At 37.1% G+C, this 24,790-nt stretch overlaps 1 protein-coding gene and 1 long non-coding RNA gene across 47 annotated transcripts in view; one reads left to right on the forward strand and one right to left on the reverse strand.

Annotated features, from left to right (window-relative positions):
- LOC145534732 (uncharacterized) overlaps window positions 1-23,291 on the forward strand; it is a 24,409-nt gene extending 1,118 nt beyond the window's left edge. The window contains exon 2 of the long non-coding RNA XR_014074929.1: window positions 23,086-23,291. This is a non-coding gene — a long non-coding RNA (uncharacterized LOC145534732). The remainder of the gene's footprint in view (window positions 1-23,085) is intronic.
- The window catches only part of TCF4 (transcription factor 4), a 380,629-nt gene that overhangs the window by 106,820 nt on the left and 249,019 nt on the right, over window positions 1-24,790 (reverse strand). The window lies entirely within an intron of this gene.

Genomic DNA, 24,790 nt, shown 5'->3' on the forward strand with positions numbered 1-24,790 from the left:
AGCCACAATTAATATTTTTAAAATTGATGCTCTCGTTGCTTTTAAATATATTATTAAACATGTACATTAATATTTTTAATCTGATAAGGTGAAAGAGATTTTTAAACCCTGACAAATCAGCACTCGGGACTCAATAAATTAAAATGGGACTACAGCACTAAGCTTCCTGGCTTCATTAATGAAAAAGGGTCTGAAATTTCAAAAGTACAAATTTGCAGTGATTAATAAAGATACTTGCTCAAAAGGTGATCTATGCATTATAACCAGTGAGACACCATGTATTATCATCCAGTGATGTTCAAGTTTTGGCTAGCTGACCTTGGAATATTATTTCAATCAGAACTCAAGTTAGTGGCTTGTCAACTGAGACATTTCTGCGAACTCAAGACTTTGAAGTTTTCTTAAGTGACAGAAGTATAACCCATGAAAAATTTTTAGTGTAATGCATGGGGTGTTAGCACAGATGTATAGAAACAACTGAAGCTATATGCATAAATCCATGTGTTTCATAATAATTTTATAAGAAGTCTCAATCATTAACAACCAATTTTTAAGGTACCCTGACCTGGTCAGTTGTTTCTCTCATCAGGGTAAAACTGGGTGTTACCTAACTAGCAGTAGCTAGATAGAGTCCCTTTATATCACCAAAAGGACAGGGCATGGAGGTTAGACACTCAAAACAGTAAGTCACAAGCTCTCTGATGGTTGCAAACACCACTGAGGACACGAGTGGCAGGCAGTGTGCCCAGGTGTCATCTCTGCCACTTTTGGGAAAAAAAAATCTCACCAGTTAATATTATTGTTTAGAATACTGATCACCTAAAGTACATCCATATTATTCTTAACTTATTCTCTAAAGTTTTCGGTTCTTTTGTGATTTTCCATAATTTCCTTGACAGACATGTCTGGGATGAAGGGGAACTGGGACACAAACGTAGAGCTGTCACACAAACTTAGAGGCTATCTCACCAGAACTCACAACGTACGTGTGCAGTTTCACCTACACAGCAGACCTGCAGTAAAAACTTGCTGAATGAATGAATAAACGACTGCATCAAAAAACAAGTAAATATTCTACACCACTTGAGTGCAGAGCCTGGGATTTCTGTATTCATTTAGGTTCCAAACAACGATTTATCGATTCCCAACTTTGACTTGAGCCCCAGGGTGGCATATGCACAGGATTCAGAGAAATGTACAACACGTTTTCTATCCTCAGAGATTTGCCACACGGCCAAGGTCATGTGATCAAGGTCATGTGACCAGTGCTCTTAATAAAATGGAAAAATAGGACTAAAGACTGTAAGGACAGTCATACATGTATTAAACAATCAGACAACAAACTATTATGAATAGGCTAAGGAACTCAACTATTCACTCCCAATCACAGATCTCATTTAATTCTGCCTTTTTTCTGAATAATGACTGCAACATTACACAGTTACTGCAAAGTTCAAATAAACCAAAACACACACATACATGTAGCCTGCAGACTGCCTGGAATCAGGCAGGTGCTTAACAAATGATATTAATGAATTAATGAATAAATGATGAATGTATGAACAAAATGTCATATAATATAACTTTAGAACTTGTACAACTCCATGTTTCTAAGTCATTGAACACTCATTTTTTTCCATATACTTGCTTACTTCTACAATACTATTCTTTTTTGCCTAGTATAGCTGAATTAGCTAAACATAATATCTGAAGGATAACAGAGATATTCATCAACATACAGGATTACATAATATCATGGGAACAAACCTATAAAATAAATGACCACCTTTAGGTAAATATCTACTCCATCAAAAAACTGATAAGCCAATTAATACATCTACGTGCAGTGCTCAGTCACTCAGTCGTTTCTGATTCTTTGTGACCCCAAGGACTGTAGCCCACCAAGCTCCTCTGTCCATGGGATTCTCCAGGCAAGAAGACTGGAGTGGGTTGCCATGTGGTCCTCCAGGGGATTTTCCCAACCCAGGGATTGAACCCAGGTCTCCTGCACTGTAGGTGGATTCTTTACCATTTGAGCCATCAAGGAAGCCCAATACATGTATACTTATAAACAATTTAAATAGCATACAAGTGCCTACTCTGCATTAGTTTCATCTCTATAACTAGTTCCCCGTGACAGGTATCATACCATTCCTACTTTAAAGACAGAGAGTTAAGGCACGAACAGTCTTGGATGACATTTCATAGATCATAAAGCTATAAAATCCCCAGGGCTTAAACTTGAGGCCCAGACGTGTGTGTATGAGAATCACTACCTTGCTCCTCTGCAGCAGTGTGACAGGGGCCAGATCATATCACGGGGTTTAAGTTTTAGTTTATTCCGCTTAACGCAAGCGCTTCTTTTGAGGCATAAATGAGAGGACACTTCGTTCAGCGTATCAGGGGCCTGTTATAAATGAGAGTGAATTTCCTTGTTCTTCCTCTACTCTTTCCTCTGTGCAAGAGTTCCTTAAAGAGCAGTGAGCAAACAATCTCCACCCAAAACAGGCAGTCACAGAAGTCAACTAATACGGACAAAAAAATTTTTAAAATATAGGACCATGCTAAACTCTTTACTACTAAGCAATCAAACCACACTACTGGTGTGAGAAGCATGTATGCACAGTTACACACTTAAAATATATATTTTCTGTTGATGAAATCAGTATCAGAATCTATGCTCTCATATTTAAACATGAATGAATGATAAATTTTGCCAAGTCAGAGAAAAGGACTTATTTGGGCTATCCCTAATTGACTGAAGACAGGAGGTATTACTGAATTTAAGTTATTCAGAAGCTAAACAACTGGATTTTTTTTTTGGTCTCCAGTAGGAGTCACTATAAACAAGACATTTAATTCATAAGTTAATGTTAGTGTTGAGTTAGTAAATAGATATGCATGCACTGTTATAAAACTTTTTAATAAATGGTGATAGCTTATACCTAAAAAAGGGTGAGTGTTTAAAAACCAACTTAAACTGCGATGACAAAAATCCACTTCATAAAAGATTGAATTATCCAGAGGAGGATGCAGACACACATGCACACACATACAAGGGCACATAGAGGAAGAAGCAGCTTTTCTGATGACCGTAAGGTGAGACAGCCTTGCAACCTAGCAGTGAACACCAACAAACTTCCTGTGTGGACATTTCTGTACTTCTTTGTAGTGACATCTTTAGAATGTAAAATAACTGTGTCTGCTAATAAGTGAGGAAGCTTTACTACTTTAAAAAAATTATTTCCCTCAATTGGAATTCCAATTATCGCAAACTTTTTTTTGCCAAATACACATTTATCTGGAGAAAATACTTATCTCACATAAATATACTTGTCACATAATTATAAAAATATTTCTCAGAAGTCTGTATTGCATGAAGAACCGAGATAAAGCACAAATCATCTCGGTTGACTGGGGCAAAAACTTATTCTCTTAGCACCATTCAGATTATTACAGGTACAATAGTTTTAACTATTTGTATAGTTCAAAGGTAGACAAGTTTAGTTTGGAAGAGAGTTTCACCACAGAAGAGTATCAAAGTAACACAGACTGTGAAAGCTAAAGCCTATTTGTGGCTTCATCAGTCTTCCTATTGTTATCTTAAATCGACTACTTTTATATGGCTTGGGTTCATAAGCAGACATCCAAATGGTCTATCACATGATCAAGTATTTATTCTCTTTCTGGCTGGTCAGATAGCTTGTAGTCATATTGATAACTAAACCACGTGGACGAATTTTTTTTAACCAGAGTTTTGTTCCATAAATGTTCATCTTCCACCTTTCTGTGGCAGTATTTCTCTTCAGAAGAAAGAGGAGGTTTCTCATTTCCTTTACATGGTATTATAAAAACTCACAGACATATATTGTTTTGGTGACATGCAACAGTATGTAAAATAAATGCAAAACACTTTCTAACATTCTTGCCTGCCGTTAGATCTGGTTAGAGTCATTTTCCCACTTTTTCACATTTTTCTCATTTCTATGGTAAAGAATACAGTGAGTATGTCATTACCCGTATGAACATGACACCTCAACAAGCCAGAGATATAAAATAGCACTACCCTTCAGACTGGGAAACATGTATCTAATGTCATGTATGGTACGGTAAAGTGAACTATACTCAGTGGCAACACCAGAATATATAGATTTTCAAGTTGAACTGCAACACTTGAGTCTAACTGAAGTTCACTTCTTCCTTCCTCAATTTCATGCAAAGACCTGTCATTGCCAAAGTCATACATTTATCTACTGCTGAAAACCTCTCAAATATTAAATGAAATTAGAAAACGATAGTGCAATTGACACTTTTGATGACTAAAGGAGATATTTTAGTTAAGGAGAAAAGACTTCATTGGATTTCTTATTTTTTCCTCAGGACATCAATCTCGCCCCTCTGGGATAAGTGGAATTTTCTCTTTGGGGAAAAAATTCCTTTATCCTAACCCAGTATGATCCATAGCTAGTCTCCAAGTATGATACAAAAACAAACCATTTCTATTTTGGTACAATGAGGAAGCACCGCACTGGACAATATAAAAACAGAGATGGAGGAAGCTGACTCAGACTGCTGCACTTCCTAGACGAGAGAGCGAGCTTACCGCAGTCACCTGAATCAAGTGAAGTAAGATGACAACTGCTTTTTCCGTCAAACTGATGCACGTGTAAACATGAATTCCCAAAAAGTTAAAGGGGAAATCCTGGGCATGTTTGTTTGCCTGGATGAAGGATTCCATTTGAGAAATTTTTGACAAAATGGATTGATGAAGCAGACTGGAATCTGGGCACAGGATGTACACAATTTTTTTAAACACTGTGAACAAATACTGAGCTTCACAAAGCACTGCTCAATGATTAGAGGGAAATGTGATATCACAATGAAAATCATTTTCATTCTAAGCAGAATAATTGTCTGGGGTTTGTTAATAAGCTCCTTTGGAGGTGGGAATTCCAACAACTTCCTAAAGTTTAACTGTTGACTACCTTTGCTTGATATCACTGAGCAAGTAGAAGAACGAATTGCTGAGCAGAGAACAAACAATTTTCAAATACTTTAATGACTATCTCTGATAAACACTCAGTAATCAAAGAGTAGGTAAAAAGAATGAAAAAAAAAAAGGTTTTAAAAATGGAAGCAAATGACCATGTAAGATTAGCATCTAATACATATCTGTTATTGAAATGACTATTCCAAATTACTGTTTTATAAAGTTTCTGCCTAAAAATATTCTTTTGAGTAACTGAGAACCAACCCCTTGGAGCAAGAATTAATGGCATTTCAAAGAGAATGAGCAGTAGATTTTCCCTCAAGGTTGATCCTTAGCCTAAAGCCAGAGCTGGTCACTGGTCCATTCTTGACCTAAATGTTGGGTTCTTTAACTCAAAATGACCTTGAATTCTAACTACTTAGTTTCAAAAACCAATGATCTCTTTGTCTGTTAATCATAAGCACTTAAACATCCACCTCACACATAAACACAGAAACGACCATGAAGAATCACATGAGATAAGTTTTGCACCATCATGCACTGAGACAAGTCCTTACAGCAAATTCCATGAAAGAAACCCCAAAAGAAATGGTTTTAAAAGGAATAAGGTGCAATAAAGGAAAATTCTGAGCTTCTAAGTAAATCAGAAATTCATAAGCTTTCACTGAACACAAACAGCATTAAAATTAGAACTGTTTCTCAAAAATCTGACACTGATACATTTTGGTTTCTAACATGCTGCTGCTGCTGCTAAGTCGCTTTAGTTGTGTCCGACTCTGTGCGACCCCATAGACAGTCAACCAAACTAGGTATAAGTGAGGAGTGCCCCAAAGTTATACAGCAGTGATGATCATACTTCCATTCATTTACAGCTGGGCAAAAACTGGTCTAAAAGGACATCTTCATAGTCATGGCCAGTGTTAGTAGGTAATGGTGCCAAATTCCCAAAATTACAGTCCTTACAAACCAGAGGCATGAAAGCTCCCTCCATGTATTTGACAAGAGTGTCTCCCAAAATGTCAGTTTTCTGCCTTCTTTGAAAGTGATTACCAAATGCATTTTGAGAATAAAACAACTTAAAAATTTTGCTAGTGCAAGTCAAAATCTTAAACAGGTCAACTTTCCCATCCTTACCCCCAGCTCCTGATTTCCTCTTCTGCAGTGTGTGACATGTTCTCTAATACCTGTTAAAGCCTGCAAGCCATGTTTTTCTTGTTTGAGTTTTCTTTTTTAGGACTTATATGTTTTGTGACTGTATGTGTGTGTGCTTAGTTGTGTCTCACTCTTGCGACCCCATGGAATGTAGCCCACCAGCCTCCTCTGTCCATGGGATTCCCCAGGTAAGAATACTGGAGTGGGTTGCCATTTCTTTTTCCAGGGGATCTTCCTGTCCTAGGGATCAAACCTAGGTCTCCTGCATTGCAGGTGGATTCTTTACTAACTGAGCCACCGTAAAATATGTGTTTTTTTTTTTTTTTTTACAAATGCCAAATATTATTCAGCTTTGAAGGGTAAAAGCAGGTTCTCAGCAACATAAATCAAGCTGGTGGTCAAGCCAGATTTAGAATTCAGGTCTTCTATCATTCCATTTCTTATCATATGCCATGCTTCTCCACTCATTAAAAAGCCCCTGTTCTCCCTTAACCTAGAATGTCCTTTCCTTTTTCTGACTGCTATAATCTTACCTATATATCAAGATAATTATTGTGAAACCTTTTTTTTTAAATTTAATTAAGTCACATTTTTTACAGAGTCTAAGTACCAACCTACTCAACCACCTACACCAGTGCTACCATATAGGTTTGTATGTATGTGTGTGGTGTACAAGGAAAGGGGACAGGAATTACAATAAGAGTTCAAGATTTACCATTTTGTACATGGCCTGTGTCCTTCCAGCTTGCTAGCTATGTTGATCTATAACTGACCAACTTATACTTTCTTCAATAAAAATAAGTACACTTAAAAAATAAAAATTATTTGGCCCATAAGGCTTTCTCAGAGTTAAACATTTCTGTATTGAGTCATTCTTAGTATCATTACTAAACAAATGACAGTATTTTATGATAAATAATTTTTAAACATAAAAAAGTTTAAAAAATTTTTAATTGTATTTTTGCTTTTTTTAATGACTTCCAAATTTTTGTTTCTCCAAACAAGTATGTGGGGATGAGACCTCCATCCCCACTACCTGTCGTCCTGTCCTTATTAAAATAATGTGGAGGTCAAAAACCAAGATGTTACTTCAAGTTCTGGCTTTATCTAAATCTCGGTTTCTTTATAAGTAAATATATTTCAAATAAATAAAGTGTTAAGTAGTGATCACAACAGTTTTTTCCCCAACTTAAAAATTCTGGGATTTATGTTTTTATGATAATGAGATATCTCTGAACAATCAAGCTCTGAAAATACAGAGCTCATCAAAAGTTGTTTCTGCAGTTAAACAAGCAAAACCACAACAACAAGGAAGAGACACACAGAAGATGTTAGAAACTCAATCACTATCTGTCACCTCTTTCTTCATCTGCCAGATGTATAATTCTCAGTCACCCAGAATCAAGTTCTGTGGTCACTTCCAGATAAGGACCATTCTAGAATATATGGCTCTCCAGCAAAGTTTAATCTCATGAATTGTAGCTAAATACATCATGCACCTACTTATTGCCCCCCAATACTATAGATTTTTAAAGAGTAGAGATTATGATTTAAATTTCTTTGCCCTCCCCTATGACAATGTTATCTGTACATAATAGGAGCACAATTCCATTTTTGCTCATTGAGTGAATGAGGAAGGAAAAGAGATTTATTTCCTTCCTTTCCACAGTGACAGAAATGATCAAGTCCAGGGTTGTCAGAGAAACACATTATAGCCAGCTGTAACTTCACTTTGAGAATAAATCAAGTCTTCATGAAATGGAAAAATGAGGATATGATTAGACAAAAATTTTCATATAGAGCTATACCTACATTATAGAGAAGGCAATGGCACCCCACTCCAGTACTCTTGCCTGGAAAATCCCATGGATGGAGGAGCCTGGTGGGCTACAGTCCATGGGGTCGCTAAGAGTTGGACACGACTGAACGACTTCACTTTCACTTTTCCCTTTCATGCACTGGAGAAGGAAATGGCAACCCACTCCAGTATTCTTGCCTGGAGAATCCCAGGGACGGCGGAGCCTGGTGGGCTGCCGTCTATGGGGTCGCACAGAGTCGGACACGACTGAAGCGACTTAGCAGCAGCAGCATACCTACATTATACTGATAAAACACATACACATACATGTAACCATGATGAATTGTTTCCCCAGCTTTCAAATGTTTTAATGATTGTTTTTTATTTCATGAGCCTGGCCTCTCCTTCACCTGGATTATAAACTGCTGAAGATTAGGGATGGACAAAGTTTTATTTGCTGGGTTGGCAGAGAGCATATTCATTTACACATACACTTCACAGGAGGGGGCTTGGAGGATCTAATTTATCTTCCTTTCTCTTGTGTAGTGTGGCTATTTTCTCAATGGAATAATTAATCATGCCAACAATATGCCAAAGATATAAAAATGGATACACGCATTGTCACTTTTGAGAGGTGATACTGTTACGCCATCTCAGAGGTGGGATGCAGTCTCCTGTTTCATGTATCTTTAGTTCTACTTGGCAAGTCCTCCTTAACTTATTTAACCTATATTCTACTTTAAAATGTCTTTTTATAAACATTTTCTTAGAGGGACGACATATCCTCTGATGGCTAGACATTATTTCCTAATGACGTGGAGGCAAACAAAACAAAGAAGCAGGTGCTTTCCATGTCATTTCCACATATTTAACTTTTTTTGTTGTCCTTTCCAACACATTCCATTTAACCAGATTTTAGACATTACAAAAAAAAAAAAAAACTCTGAAAGATGTTATTTTGTTATATTGTTGAAAATATGCTGATAAAGAACTTGCCAACAATTACAGTAAATCTCAGAGTTGATTTCATCTTTCTACTATATATTACCTTGTTACCAGGGCCTGTGTGATTACATCAATTGTTGAACTTTTAAGAGCCATAGTCTCTATATCTATTAGTTCACAAGGTGAATCAGTGGTACTGGGCTCCTATGAAGCATCATGAAATGAACTCTTGCTTGGAAAACTATTTGTGGCCACTTATATACTTGCATAAATCTTCACAATAGCAGGAACTCTGGCACACACTGCACTTTCCAGGAAGCCTGGCACTTAGTAGGTGTGCAGTAAGCATTTGCTGAATTTTAAAATTTGATACTTGAACAGATTCAAAGCTAAGTGGGTACACAATGATACAGAGTCATCAATCGTTCCCCACACCTTCTGGCTGATGTCAGATGGGGAGTTATAGACCCCTCTTGACAATATGATAGAAATTATATTCTCTGTCTCCAGTTACATCTTTGAAGACTGGAATTCTGTTGATTAGAATCTTAAGAGAAAGGCACTAACATTTTGTAAAGACTGGTTTAATACTCGAGATCTGAATACACATAAGTCATCTTTTATGAAACAAGCTTATTTACATCTGATCTACCTAAAACTTTACTAAGTATATTCAGACAGTTAATATACTTTTGACGTTCTTAACTAAGATGAAAGTTCTCAGAAAGCATCTTCGAAAATAAATTATCACCTTAGTTGTTTGTACCTTTTTAAAAAAGTTTCGTGACTTACTGATATCATCACAGACACCTGGTAGCAATGCAAGTTAACAATCTGTCCGGGTCTCCTTTTAAATTGCCAATTTTCAGATGTTTGGAAGGAAAATACTAGAATCTTAAATTTGCTATGCAGAGTTGTCTGCAGAGAGGCAAATTTCATTTATCTCCCTCTATATACTTTTCTTTCTGAAAAATTTTTAAAAGGCTAAGTCATTTTGAACCATACACTTCAGGGAAATAGATCGCTTTAATACTCAAGATGTTTTATCTCTATTATCTATGGCTCTTGCTGAAAAAAAAATACAAAAACACCTCCACATATCCTAACATACCTTAATTTCTTTGAATCAAATGCATGTGCTTCATTTTAAATGGTGCTCCAATGACTGACATTTAAAACCCAAAAATCTTGGTAAGTGGCTACAGTGCTTAATGTTGTTGGCATTCACGGCGCTTGTGCCATGGGAGCAAACTGGGGCCATGCCATCCTACTGTGCAATATGTTTAATCCGAACCTTGTAATCGTCACCGTGATTATCCATTTTGTCGTCCTGAAGGCTGCAAGTTCCCAGGAAAGTTGGGATAGTGATTGTGCTTTATTTTCCAGCGAAGACTGTTTCTGTGTTCTGCTGTTGAGTTGGGAGCACAGCTGTGGAAAGGAGTTTCAATGTACCAAAGGGTGGTCGGAGAATAATCTGCTCTAAAGTTCACCTGATGAGTTCACAAGCTACAGACTACGCAAAAAGTGTATGAACTCCTCGAGCACCACGATCACTTACATGACTTTTAAACTGGATCTGTGTTGAGTAGTATTGATTGATGTTGACCTCAAGGATACTTTTTTCCCTTGACTTTACCCAATATACATAGCCATGGACAAGGACTGAGCCTAACTTCATTTTCCAGCAGTAACTAGCATGTTATTTGAGTTTCACAAGTGAAATGGTCATTGTAGGACAAAGCTTCAACTGTTCATTTAAATCAAACTATAATATTAAGAGCATTATCTTCAAAAAAACTAACAGCTTGATTTAGTAAAAACATTCTTAATAATAAAAACAATAAAACATCCTAAATCATACTCCACATACTTTAAACAGCCTGAAACAACTTTTATTAATAGCGTGTTTAAGTCTTGTATTCATAATTGAGTCTTCATAGTAAATGGACTATTAAGGTATATTCCGATGAATTATCATAGGAGAAAAGGATCTGTCATTATTTCTAATCAAAATGTCCAAATATGTATTTTCAAGATAAATCAAAATGGACCTTAATAAAAGGATTAAAAATCATGGGCTAAGACATCCAGCCTGGGGAACAAAAAATCATTTCAGAAGAAAGGAAACAGTGTAAAAGCTCTTGGCTGCTTAAAATGAGTTTTAAATGAATGAAGGGGGCAGTGCCTGCACCCTTTTAAAAGTGAAAGTGCATACTTCAAAATAATAATTCACAATTAAGTAACTCTTACTAGTAACTTGACTTATCAAGTTGAATTCATAAATTATGACCTGGCTAACTCAGAATTAAAATGATCAACTATTCAAAATAAACCACTGCCTGTTCTAGAAAACATCTTAAATCTTACCCTAGAGAAAAGGTATTACTTCGTAACACCTTTCCTTCAGGGGCAAAGAGGCACTCAGTTTCCATTGTCAAAAATATCCATTTAAATAGGTAATAGCCAAATATATACTGATGAATTATTCAAATCTTCTCAAATGTCGGGGCAAAAGGAAGATTTAGCAAACTGGTACTATATTTTCAGTTTAATTATAAAATAGATTCTTAGGAATTAAAAATAATGTCTTAGAAGGAGACTGAGGCCCAGATTTGGCCACTAAAGGCTGTGTGACGCTCGTGCTGCAAGACAAGAGCAGAACAAACAGACCCTAGCGGAGTGCCGGCCGCAACGGTGGGACTTGGACCCAGGGAGACCTGTCCTTCATTTATCCCGTCGTGTGTAGATTTGGCAAGAATCTCCAAACATCATTTACATACCATATGCCCTGAATTACCTAGGCACAATGGCTGTGGATAAATAGGATGTTTCATGTCTGTTTGCTTCCTTTTGTAAGTTTTGCAGCTTTCATTTCATTTTTGTCTTTACTAAACAATTGAATGCAATATTGTGTGCTGCATTTGAGTGTTTTGCTAAATCAATAAATAGTTCATTGTGCTTTGTGATTAGAAAAAAATGATCTGAGGTAGGCAACCAGGAGGTATTTATTCCTCCTAAGCAAGAATCAAATCAAGGAAATGAGCTCTTTATGCTTTGGACTCATTTTAACCCTCGTCTCCTTACCAGGCATAGAAATTCAAGGTATTCAACAATTAAATAGATAGAAATCAAACATTATGACTTCTGTGGAATGTATAAAATTGGTCAGCAAGTTTTCATGTTTAAAAGAGATCCCTGAAAACAGATTCTTGGTGATTCCTGTATCTGTTCACCTTATAATTAAAAGGCATTATTATTGCTTGTGCCTTAGTTTACCTCACTCCCAAGAATGGTATTATCACAAACTTAGTAATATATATCCAGATTCTCACACTAAATTTAAAGTCAGATTGATAAAAATGTATACTTAAAACAAAAAGATCAATAGCCTAAAACAGGCTTGGAGCAGAACTACATACATATTTTTTGTTGTATACTATAAATTTGACTGTATAAACTTCCAATTAAAAATGACATTCACACCATCATTTCTGATAGAATTTTGCACAGTAGGAATACTCATTAATGCAGGGTAATACAGTGTGATAAGCAGCTTAGACATCAAAATAGCAAAAAAAAAAAAAAAAAAGCCAGTTGGCCTACTCTTTACATGAGTAAAATGAAACTTAAAAAATTAGATACCTGAGGAATTAATTAAAAAGAACACTTATTGGCATATGTATTTTTTTTAACTATGTCAAATCAAGAGCATCCATTCTCGAGTCAGTTTCTACTAAAGAGGTCTCACAGAAACACAAACACACAAAAATACTCATCCCATAGTTGATGATAAAATATTAAATGCATTACAATATTCAAAATGAAATAAAATGTAATTTAGATAATTTTACTCATCCTACAAGTACCCTCCTAAAGAGAGTGTATCTATATACATTCATATATTTATATATTTTTAAATCATTTAATATGAGTTTCTGAAATATCTGGATTCTTTTCAGCTTTGGTAAAAGAGGGGTGGAAGCCCGTTAGCTACAAAGTGTGGGCACATGGGTCATTTCTTGATCTTATTCTGGAAACTATACAATTCTCAGTAAATGGCAAAGGAGTGTGCATATACTAGAAGAGAGAAAGACAGGTAAAAGACAATGCAGTTATTTCAGGATCCTACAAAATAATCTGCTTTATTTAGGGGGCAGGGAAAGAAAAGCTACCCTTTGAAAAGCAGCAATGAAAGGGTTAACAGACATATGCTGTATAATTAGGAGATGCATTAATGATTATGAATAGTAAATGATTTGGTGCAAAGAAAAAAAATTTTAGTCAAAGGGACATGTACCTATCTTACATGTTTATTAGTAATTGTATATAACTAGAGAATTCTGCTATTAAGAATCTTGCATTATTGGTGTAAATACTTCCAAGGGTACATCAAATTGTAATCTTTCATGCGACATCCATCAAACCAGGCTGGAGATTTTGACAAACATTAAACACAGTAAGGAGGCAATTATGTATGCATGATTTAATCTGCAACTAATTAATATGCAAATTTATTCATATGTTAGTTACTAAATTAAAAATGCAAAGAAGCCCTTATGGTGATTCTCGAAATTTTGCACAAACAGAACATTTAAAATGTAAGAAAAATGAAGTTTTTTAGAAACCTATAACACACTTTTAGTGTCTCCAGAACCTGTTGCATTAAGAAGATTCAAAAAAATGCATGTTTAAATACTAGATAATAATTTAAAAGGTGTGCTAATTTTATGTGAGAATGTGGGAACAGAAAGGTTAATCAGAATTCTCCTGAACTCGTAAGAGATACACTCTAATTACCAGACAAATGGTATTCTATTTCTAAGCTTTTGACCCTGCTTTTAGGGTTGTCAAAAGTTGGTCATCTAACTGATACCTAGTACAAATGGTTAGGGGAATAAATAGTATAAGAAAGCAACTAGATACACTGAAAATTCCAGGGTAACTTGGAGCCCATTTGGTGCTCACTAAACACACAATTCACTCGTCAAGATGGCAACTCGCTCTTTTCGCCTTTGGGGAACAGCTCTTTGCAAACAGAGAAATTGGAGGAAAATCTTGAGGGAGCCTGGAAATTCTCCCCAACTCTCTTCCGAATGAATCCTTCAAAGAAAATAATGCCACTAACCCAAGAGCCACCAAAAAATATAAGCTAATTTCCTCTGAATTCAATCTGGCTATTTCAGCCCTGCATTTTCCAGACAGCCCAAAACTGATTCGAATCTCTGATGGGAGAAGAGGGATGTGGAGTCGTGTGATTTAAAAATATCTTTGGATGTCTGTATACCGGGGAATATCCATTCAAGTGCCTATTTTTTTCCTTTGACACCACAGCCTTCTGCAAGCATCTGATTTCCCGGTGACTTCCTAGTGATCAGCAGCGAGATTCTGTGTGGATCACCTCTGATCTGATTACCTTTCGCATCCAAAGTCCGATGGGCCACGTATGCAGCTCCGGGAGCGGACACTGGGAACAGCTGTAGTGGCCTCAAGAAATCAACGCAAGTCAACTGTATAAGGAAGCACAATAGATGCGTCTACAGCTCTTCCCAAGGCACTGAACTCTCACCCACGTTAGGCAAAAAAAAAAAAAATCGCCATCAGTCTCGTCGCTGCCAAGTGACACACAAAAAGGAAGTTAACCATTGGCTGTTACTTTTATTCACAGTCTGACTCTGATCTCCCAGCTTCCCTCAGCCCCTTCTGATGCCAAGCGGGCTACAGCTTGCCCATTTCATTTCGACCACGGCAGCCAAAAAAAGCACTGCCCCACGGTGCAGCGACAAGCAGTCTGTTTTGATATTAGTACCCCAGTATGCGCTAGGAGAGAGTCAGATGTCCCCAAACTATGTGGCCTCCCTCGAGGGACCCAGTCCCGGCCTTCCCTGGCCACAGAGATGCTGAGCCTGCCACAAAGCCTCTGCTTTGAAAGCATGGGGGCAGGAAACGCACCCTCTGCGGGACTCAGACAGAAATGGCGGGGAGGGAAGACTCCTGCCCTCCAATCCCACACTCGTGTCTAACTGGAAATATTAACAGCCTCTCCCCACTCCCTGCCAGCCAGCAGACGGGAGCGCAAACCGAATTATGTAAGGAAAGGAGTCCTTTTCTTATGTAACCGAATCTTCGTAGGGGCTAGGTAAGGAAACATCAGATTTTCTTATTTTTCTCTCATAAAAGAAAGAGGTTGATGTGGGGGTTCAGAAGAATGGGGTTTTTCCCCCACTAATTCTCAGAGAGGGAGGAAAATGGTAATAAAATCCTCCCTTTTGGCATCCCCCAGACACTCTGCTCTCTCTGCTAAATGTACAGACTCTGATTCTAACCTGGTTTAACCCGGAATGCACCTGGGATGTTCTCACTCTCTCCAGCCTTAATACATCATGCTTTTTAAGGTCTGCAGTGAGGCAGCCTCAGGTTGGGGGGCTCCATTCCTGGGTATTTCAGGAATCTGAGAGGAACCCAAGGCATTTTTAATTTGTACAGGTGACTCAATTTTGGTTGTGACCAGAACTGAACATAAAGCTTTTAAAAAAGCCTCAATGTACACATTTATGCATTCATTACACAGTGTTAAATCTAATTTGTTCTTTTTACTGTCACAGGAAGCACATGTTTAAAGCAATCTGTTTCCTCATGTGAATGCTTTCCTGTCTGTTTAAAAAAAAATTGCGACACACTTTACCCTGAGTAACCAAGAGGTGATCATAAATATCCCTAAATAGCATTAAACAGATATGAAAGACATTAACACTTTCAGAATGCCAAAGTAGTATTAAAAAAAAAAAATTCTAACAGATGCTCCTAGGTCAAAAAGTGAAATGTGTGTTTCCTGAAAAAACACTCTCATCAGAATCATAAATGAACTGTGAGGAGAGGAGTGAGGTGTTGCTGAACAAACCAGGATCCTTTTGGTGAGGAACTCAGCAGCCCACTGCCAAAGTGCACTTGCCATAAAAAACCCAAACTGAAGTGGAAGTTTGATGAAAACCAATATCCTTTGCAATCCACAAGGTGGCAACGACTACAACTGAGGGGCGACCCGGTGGGGTTTCTCCCGCTTCCAGAGAAAGGTTCTGTCTCTGGAAACCCAAGCATTATCTCTGCTCAGGGAAACCAGCGAAGAGGTCTGGCCCAAAGGGACCTTTCCTGTGGTGTGTTACGTGCGACCTGGCTTTGCTGGACACTGAAGTTGGCTGGGAAGAGATACCTGTTGTGAAATGTATCCGTCATCTCTCTCTCCTCTACCCCCATTACCAGATTTTTTTTTTCCCCTTTAAATGCAAGAATTCAAGAATCAGCCCTTAGAAAAAAACTGTTTAAGGTTTCCCACAGCTCACAAGAAAAAATACCCCCCCACCCCCCGCTAAATGAATTGAGCAACGGCACTGAGAAAAAACACATTACTAGGCAGCAAAAGGCAGACTCCCCCAATTCTTTGACTTTTCCAGAAAACATCTGTATAAATAATCCTGCGTATTGTTACAAATGGACCTAAACAGTCCTAAACAAATGGAACTCTGTTTTACTTTAGAAGAGAAACAAACTGCCACGCACACCCACCTAGTCAACGCACCTCCGTCTTCTCAGATGAAGTCAAAACCCCCGGCCTGACTTTTTATGAGTACCACCACCAGCTCTACAAAGGGAGACCAGAGGCATCACTTGGGAGCCCTGCTTCTGGTCGCTTGCAGGATGATGCTGATGGAATAAAAAATAAGCATGTATCTCCTTATCACTTAGAGGCAGGGCTGATTTAGGCATAAACAAATTACTGGCAGAGAGTATCATGTTATGAGGACTCTATCATGTTGGCCTAAAGTCCTCTTCCAGAAAGGAAAAGACGGAGAACATCCTTCCAACACAAACTTTGCAGAGCGATTTAGTCGATGACTGAAAAGGCTGACGAGGTGTCTCTTGACTGATGGAGATAACCACTGTAAGGGCAAAGAGAGAGAGAAAGTGCCGAAGTATTTCCTCAATTCAGAAAAAGCAAGTGGTCTCCATTAGGTAGAATTTTTCTGAATGCACTTGAGACACTGGCCTCAGTTTCCATTTAACATTCAGAAGCCTGCATGTTAAAAATCTGCTCTAGCACAGGACGAATTGGGAGGCTGGGATTGACATATAGACACTACTCTGTCTAAAATAGATAACTCATGGGAACAGACTCTACAGCACAGGGCACTCGACTCGGTGCTTTGGGGTGACCTAAATGGGAAAGAAATAGGAAAAAGTGGGGATGCATATATACATATAGCTGATTCACTCTGCACAGAAAAAAACTAGCACAACATGGTAAAGCAACTCGAGTCCAGTAAAAATTTTAAAAAAGAAAAACAGAAAAAAAAACTTGTTTAGTGTCTGAAGAAAGGTAGTTACTCTGTTGCCTACAATGCATTGCCAGGGTTTATCATGAATATCATTCGCTGTCATAATTTCTAGATACCTACAATGCATCGAGCATACGCTAAGCACACTGTATATATTTTTGTAATTTATCATGATATCCTTAGGAGGGATGTATATTTTCCCCATTTTCCAGGGAAAGAGTCAAGAATAATGACATCATATGCCCAGAGCCAGGTAGTCACTGGCATAATCAACTAAAAAAACCGGGTGATCAGATTCCATGCTCTTAACCAAATGATACTGTTTCTAGTAGAGAAATCCTATCCTGGAATATCTGGATATTCTAGCGGATATGCCTGGGCCAAAGTTGTGTGTTATAACCAGTGACTTAAGAGGTACTGAGGGTCATTCTACAATGAGATGAAACTTCTGAATATTCAATTTATTCCAGATCGTCAAACATTTGCTAAATGAGCCAGGCTGCACAAAGTTTCCAGTCCACAAAACGTTCTGAACAGCTACAGCCTCATGGATAAGCACGCAGACAGAAACCTCAAGGGCAGACTGCCAGGATGACTATCCCAGCTCTGCCACATACTGGCTGTGTGACCTTGGGCATGTTTCTTCAACTCTCTGTGCCTCTATTCTTTTATTCCCAAATAAACAGTAGCACCCATCTCATTGAATCTGTGAAGGAATAAATGATTTAACAGATGCAAAGAGCTCAGTGTCTGGCGCAGAGTGAACACTAGGTTAAGGGTCTGTTATCAGTACACCAACATCAGCTCATTCAGCAGGCACTACATCTATCTATTTTGTAGACCACAAAACAGGCTTGTGACCTAACCAAGGCCACTAAGTGAGTAAGTAGAGGATGTGAGACACTAAAGTAGGAAGATTCCTAGTGGCGTTATTTGCACATGACTCTACCACTTTTATTACATTTCTAAGTAATATGCAGAAAGCAATGAGTTTCTATGGGACAAAAAAGATGTATGTAAAACAAGAAAGACCTTTACCCTTTCCAAGGTGGTTACAAGTGAATAAGGGGATTCAGCTGCTCCATAAAAAACCTAAAGGACAAAACATCCCTGGGTCACACTGTGTGATTTTATTTTTTGAATGTACAACTTTCTCAAAAGGCCAGACTTCCTGCTCTTTAAAATGCTAAGGCCATTCCCCAAATTCAGCTGTGAGCGACATTACACTGAGAGTTTCCCTAAACACCAAGGACCTTAGTCGTGAAGCTTCGCAATTCAGATAAAGGATACACTGAAGAGAAAGAATTGTTCAACAATACGTGGCATGTCTGGCTTTTAGTTTAGTTGCGCAAATGCTTTGAATAAGTATAAATGAAGAAAGAAGTGAATGAAGGAATGAATGAATGGATGAAAACTTCTAAAAATGACTTTTCCCCTCCCACCTGGGTGCTCCCAGTTTATTATAGGGTTCCACTTAACAGCTAGATTGCTGATGCAATGTATTAAAGGGAAAACAAAATAGCATTGTTTCTAAAATACTTATTGGGGTTTGAATTTTCTAACTCCAACTATATCTGTCCATAATAAATATGTTTGATTCTGTTCTCTTTTGCCCAGCACCAGCGACTAAGCTACAGATTATATGTGGCAACATCTCATACATTTAAAAATAAAATTCACAAAAAGGCACTCTATGAGGACTCCCTAGGTTTTGCTACTTAAATTTCACTCACAAAGTATAGGCCTTACTATTAAACAAAATGTAAGTGGCAGAATGTGTATCTTTTTATTATACAACAATACTTTCAAACAATATAACAGTTATAGTAATAGGTTTATTTCCTAGTTAGCTTCATGGTTGAAAACATTCAAACTGATTCAACAAATCTCCATCACCAGGCCATGAATATTCTTTTAAACTCTCAGCTTTAGGAGAAGTGAAACACGAATTAAGCACCGTTGCATCCTTACACAAATTTTATTTTTATCTCTTCTGCTAACATCTCAAGCTATTACACTTTCCTATCATAAAGCCCAATTTTTATACTCCACTTATTGAATTATTTTGTACTTCATTTCATAATGAGCAAGCCAGAAAATATTATTGTACCCTGGGCTTATACACCTGAGCACCTGTGAAACAGCCGAATTCCCCAAACAGGGTTACTCGAAAACATTACCGCCAAGAATCAGCCACCTACTTGAAACTGCCTTCTCATAGCAGCTAATGATATAATGATATACTGTGCCAATCGGTAGAATGAAAGCCATTACAATATTATTATAAGTATAATCCAGGAGGCATATTTAGAATGATATGGGCTGGGAGGGAGGAAGCTGCTGGAGACAGTTAGGAACTCTGTCTCAGATGATATCAAAATAATTGTTCCAAAATAGCATTATTCTAAAATCCCTGGATGGGAACAGCAAGTGGTAACAGGTCTTGTATGCACGTAGAAGGCAGGTACCGCAAGAGTCGTTTTTCTGAGAAAACCTAAGTCTTTCTAACATGAGTCCATGTTTCACAAAGGACACGCTTTTTCACCACCAGGGCTGAAAATACAACTGATAGAGGGAAACACACCAAAATTTTCCCTTTATCCTTGGCCATGAAGGGAGCTGCACAATACAACGTCCCCATTCTTTTGTGAGACTGACCACTTAAAGTAAGCGTAGTGAAACGTAATTCATGCACAGACCCTCCTCTGATTACTCCAGAAGTAAACGCTTATGGATCAAGTTTCAACCCTAGCAGGGTGTTTATGATTAATTCCTCAGACGACAAAATTCGACTCGAAAGACAATAGTGAGTGTCTCTGAAGCACGGAAATGGAATTCTTAAAAGATTCTTTTCAAAATCCCATTTGCACATTCTCTCAGAATTCAAATCGATATTTCTCCCTGAAACTTAAAATCATCCTTATTTCCAACCCTGAAATTTTCCAAACTGCACTCTTCTGCACTACCTTCATTTCTCTGAAGAGGGAGTCTAGGCTCTAGCAAAGCATAAAACTCAAACAGCTCTGCACCTATGCAACAGCTGCAACCAAAAAACAAAAAACACGCAACACCTAGAATCATTCACATGCTGCTGTTTTGAGATAAAATAACGGAGTACTTAAAATTACAAACTTTGCACTGAATTTTAAGAAAAGCTCTCATTCCTTTGAAAATGAATGTTTGTGTTCACACACACACACACACCCTGGGACAGTTAAGACCAAGACTAAGAATCTCATGCTATTGGTTTGAAACACAACTTTATGTTCAGTTTAAGAATTCAGTGCAATTTATGAAAAATAAAACAACACAGCAAGTGTCTGTCAACAGCCTGACACAATCTAACCTGCCTTAAGAAAATAAAACTTTACTGTTTTTGAAGAGATTCTTTATACCTTTTAGGAGTGTTGCTACGTATTTGTTCTAAGAGTATCTTATTTAAAATCCTCCAAATTCTATCTGACTTTCATTCACAACTTTCAAACAAAAAATTTAGAATTGCTTGAAGACAAGAAGACACACCTTGAAAAAGCAGAGTTATCAGTAATTGGTTGGGGGGGGCGGTGAGGCACAGAAAGAGAAAATTCCTCAATGTTAGAAAATCAACAAATGTTTCAGTAGAGGAAATATTAAAAAGTTTAAAAAGTGATGCTCAACTGAATATTAAGCCAAGCACCTCTATTATTCCACAAATATAAAATAAAGGTACTTGAGCCAGATTCTGCAGAACAAGTTTCTATAATTTCAGAACACACCCAAGCCTGTCATAATTCTCTCTCTAGCCTCTCCAGCAGCCTTACAGTAGTTTCCTAACTTAATAATTAAACCACTCAGAGGAAGCCCAAGACTTCACAGCAAAATATCCTCTGCAGTGAAGGTGATAACGTAAGGTTAGAAATAACAGTTGCCTGAAATGTATTTCTCTTTTCTCAACAAATGAGTCCAGTTCTACACTTAATGCTATTGTTCCAGTTGTTGAAATTTCAACTGAAATCTAAGTGGGTGAAATACTGAAAACTTGGTTAAAAAAGAAAAATATATGAAGGTGGGAGGGGAGGCACATCACAGGTACCATCTTAGAAGAGCTTGCTCAGTAGGATTATCAGATAAAGCTGGCTGAGCATGCAGCTCCATGGTGGAGAGAGCTGATGGCTGTGTCTTGTGATTCTTTCAAGCACACATCCCTATCATCTGTAAGGATAATCCAAACAGAGATCAGAAATACACAAACCTTTCATAGTTAACTGAAGTGTTTTTCTTCTCCCTTACATTTCTTCTCACTTTATATTTAAGATACACACACATCAGAAGACACCTTTAAAAAGGCGAATTTAGAAGGAGCAGAACTGGATTTCAAGACAAGGAGGGCAGTGGCAGAGAATCCTTATGATTCTGAAATTCCAAAGAAAACTACATAAATCTTTGAGCAATCTCCTGAGACACTAGAATGCTTTATGGGATAGATGTTGTTTATTTGCATGAATTTTATAGGCATTCAAAAATACTTTTCATGGAATAAGAACCCTCAATGTAAAGTTAAATATAGAGATTCTTCTATGCTTGTTTCACAACCAGCAATTGAAAGAAAGCATAACTTCTATAACCTATAACTGCAGGGGAAAGGAGGAAATTGGTTTTCAAAGAAACAAATAAATACTTCTTCTGTGATGAGTATTTTCGCAACTTTCAAGGTGCTTCTCAATGTCATGTTACATATTCTGTGTGAATTCTGTCAAAAATACTTTTGTCCTGTTTGGAAGGATTTACTTGCATTATCCTTCACCTTCTTTCTGCCTATACATTTTCATAACAAATAAGCATAATTTAAATAACCACACCTCAGACATCAATATCATTAGTTGGAAATTGGCACTTGAAGTTTACAGGTAACTATTGTGAGCTGTCTAACATTTTAACGTAAACACCTACAGTTAAACTTTTTCACAAAGTATCTGCTTCTCTAGGGATGAACTTTGAAGAAGCCTCCCCTTTTATATCTTATCACACAATTGTCTTCTTCTAGACTTTTCTAAACAGGATGGAGCCCAGGTGGCTGACACTTAGTTCACTTTAAAATCAACATAAATTTTATTTTAGCAAAAGTTGTATTATCACTCAAGTTAAATTTTGTTCTCATGAAAAAGCATCACTATGATTTCCTTGAAATCAATTTCAAAAGTAGTGGGGGAAATTAAGTGTTTTAAGTACTGAGTTTTTCAATTTTATATATATATAATTTCTTGGCTTCTAATAAGAAAAAAACAATTGCCAAGTTCTCTTTTAAACTGTGATTTCCTCAAGCATTTGAGAAAAAAACTTATCTAAAAATAGCTTAGGATATAAACTCAACATCATGTTTGCAACCTTCAAATATGAAGGTTTTTATATAATGGAAAATACTGAGAACAGGTAATACTGTCAGCATTATACAACTTTTCCTGTTATTTCTAAAAATCTCTTCTGTAAAATAATGTCTCATCCAGACTCAAAGATTTTATTTTGCTTAAGAATTCTACCCTTAAAAAAACTGGTTAACCTGGTCTCTCTCATACACATTGAGTCTTTATTTTTCAAGTCTACCTAATGATTAACTTATATCTCAAATTTTCTTGGAGGGTCCAAATTTTATTTCAAATTCTTTACCATAGTTGAGATTGCTTTCCTTAAAATTCATGTGTTCAAAATTATTTCTGACCACTTACAAAGTTTGTTAGATCTTTCTGAATTTAAAAGCAAAAACCAAACCAAAAATCAACTGCAATTTAACATAGAAAATAGACTTTCTTAAAAAGTAGAGTTTGGAAAAAAAAAAGATAGCCTGTAATAAGAGATTATAGACTGTTTCTAAAGATAAAACTTCATATTTCCAGAGAATTCTGAAGTTCCAAGGATTCCAACTGAGGATGTTAGTGAGACTGTCACTAAATTGGATTAGAAATGGAGATAAATACCACCAATATTTGAAGCAGAAGGGTTGGAGCTGTTAATATAATTTCTGGTTACAAGTATATCATTTTGAAACAGGTCTTATGTGTTTCCATTTTGGTGGGTACACTAAAGTTTCTGAAAGACAATGTCCTTTGTGTCTGTGTTTTTCCTGTGTGTTTGGAAAAAGATATTTTAAAGCGGCACCACATTAAAAAATTTTTTTTTTTGCTTTCTAGATTTTAATGCTTCCATGTTAATTTCTAAGAATCACGGGCCATTTTATCCAAAAATATGATTTAACATGATATATTTTTCTCTGCATGAATTCATGACTCAATATGTAGGATGATTAGGCTATGCAAGATAGGAAATTTGCTGGACAGAGCAGTAAAGTGGAAAAATATTAAGTTTAAGATGACAAATGGTTTCAAAAAGAAAAACCGAGATGTGGAAATCAAACAAACAAGAAGTTCACGGGCAGATGCGAGAAATTAGGCAAGAAAATCCTCGCATCCACGAAAAACAAAGCTGTATTGTTAAAGTCCTATCCAAAGATGAGGGCTATCAGAAATTGAGATGTGGCTGAAGAGAGCAACATACTAAAACGAGACAAGAACACAAAAATGTTCCGCAGTACTAAGCAGGGCTCTTGTGGGCAATTAGGTAGTTGTCAATTTCACACAGCTTCTCCTTTAAGAAAACATCACCCCAGCTCTTAACTATAGGCCTCTGTTCTCCAAGGGGACAGACTCCTTTCCCTCCACTGCGCCTGTGCGCTGCGACCCTGCAGGCTGGTTCTTCCACCACCCTATCACTGTCATGCTTCCATAGTGACTCAAGGTCTCTTGATGCCGTGCACAGTACAAACACATTCAAGGATCCTGCCAGATCCATGACACGACGTTGGGCCAGGCTTATGTTTTCTCTCTCCCACAGATGCTGCAGTTATTTTCAAAAACAGGGCCAGGCCAGCCCCTCACTCTCTCGATTTCCTGTAAAGATCCAGCCTAATGGTAGCAAGAGAGAAGCCCGGCTTCTGTCCCCGAGTCGTGCCATAAATAGTATCTGATTACAGATGTCACCACTTACATTTTCCTTTATGGTAAGGAAGAGAAAGGGCCCATTTCGAAAAGGAGAGAAAAAAAGTGTGTTGACGGAACAGATTGTGACAGATTTATTAGTATTTATCATGGTACATATGTATTGATGAAAACATATAAATGTATTTATCTAGTCATAATCACTCCAAAAGAAACCTTTTATTATCCCCAATTTTTTATCTGTCATAAAAATATTCATAGATATTGAGATAAGTTTTAGAAGCATCTTTTTATGGGATAAAAATTCATAATTTTATTTGAGGACTGAAGATACAGAAATACAGATCTACTGGAGCAAAAGTGTTATAGTATCTAATACAGATCATCTTTTTGAGATGAAATTGAAATATTTATTTTATTCAGTGATAAGGCATGTGGATTCTGTTATCAGTAATAAGCAATCCAATTCATACAACAAAGCTAATATAAACTGAGCTAAACTGTTATTAAAAGAGGGCTGAGATTTGTTGAAGTAATGACAATAAACAGATGACTAAATTCTAAAATCAACCAAACTGCCTTCTTCTTGCTTAAAGCAGACAAACAA

Source organism: Giraffa tippelskirchi, chromosome 14 (assembly GCF_054371585.1).
Source record: "Giraffa tippelskirchi isolate mGirTip1 chromosome 14, T2T-mGirTip1v1.2.pri, whole genome shotgun sequence".
NCBI lineage: Eukaryota > Metazoa > Chordata > Mammalia > Artiodactyla > Giraffidae > Giraffa > Giraffa tippelskirchi.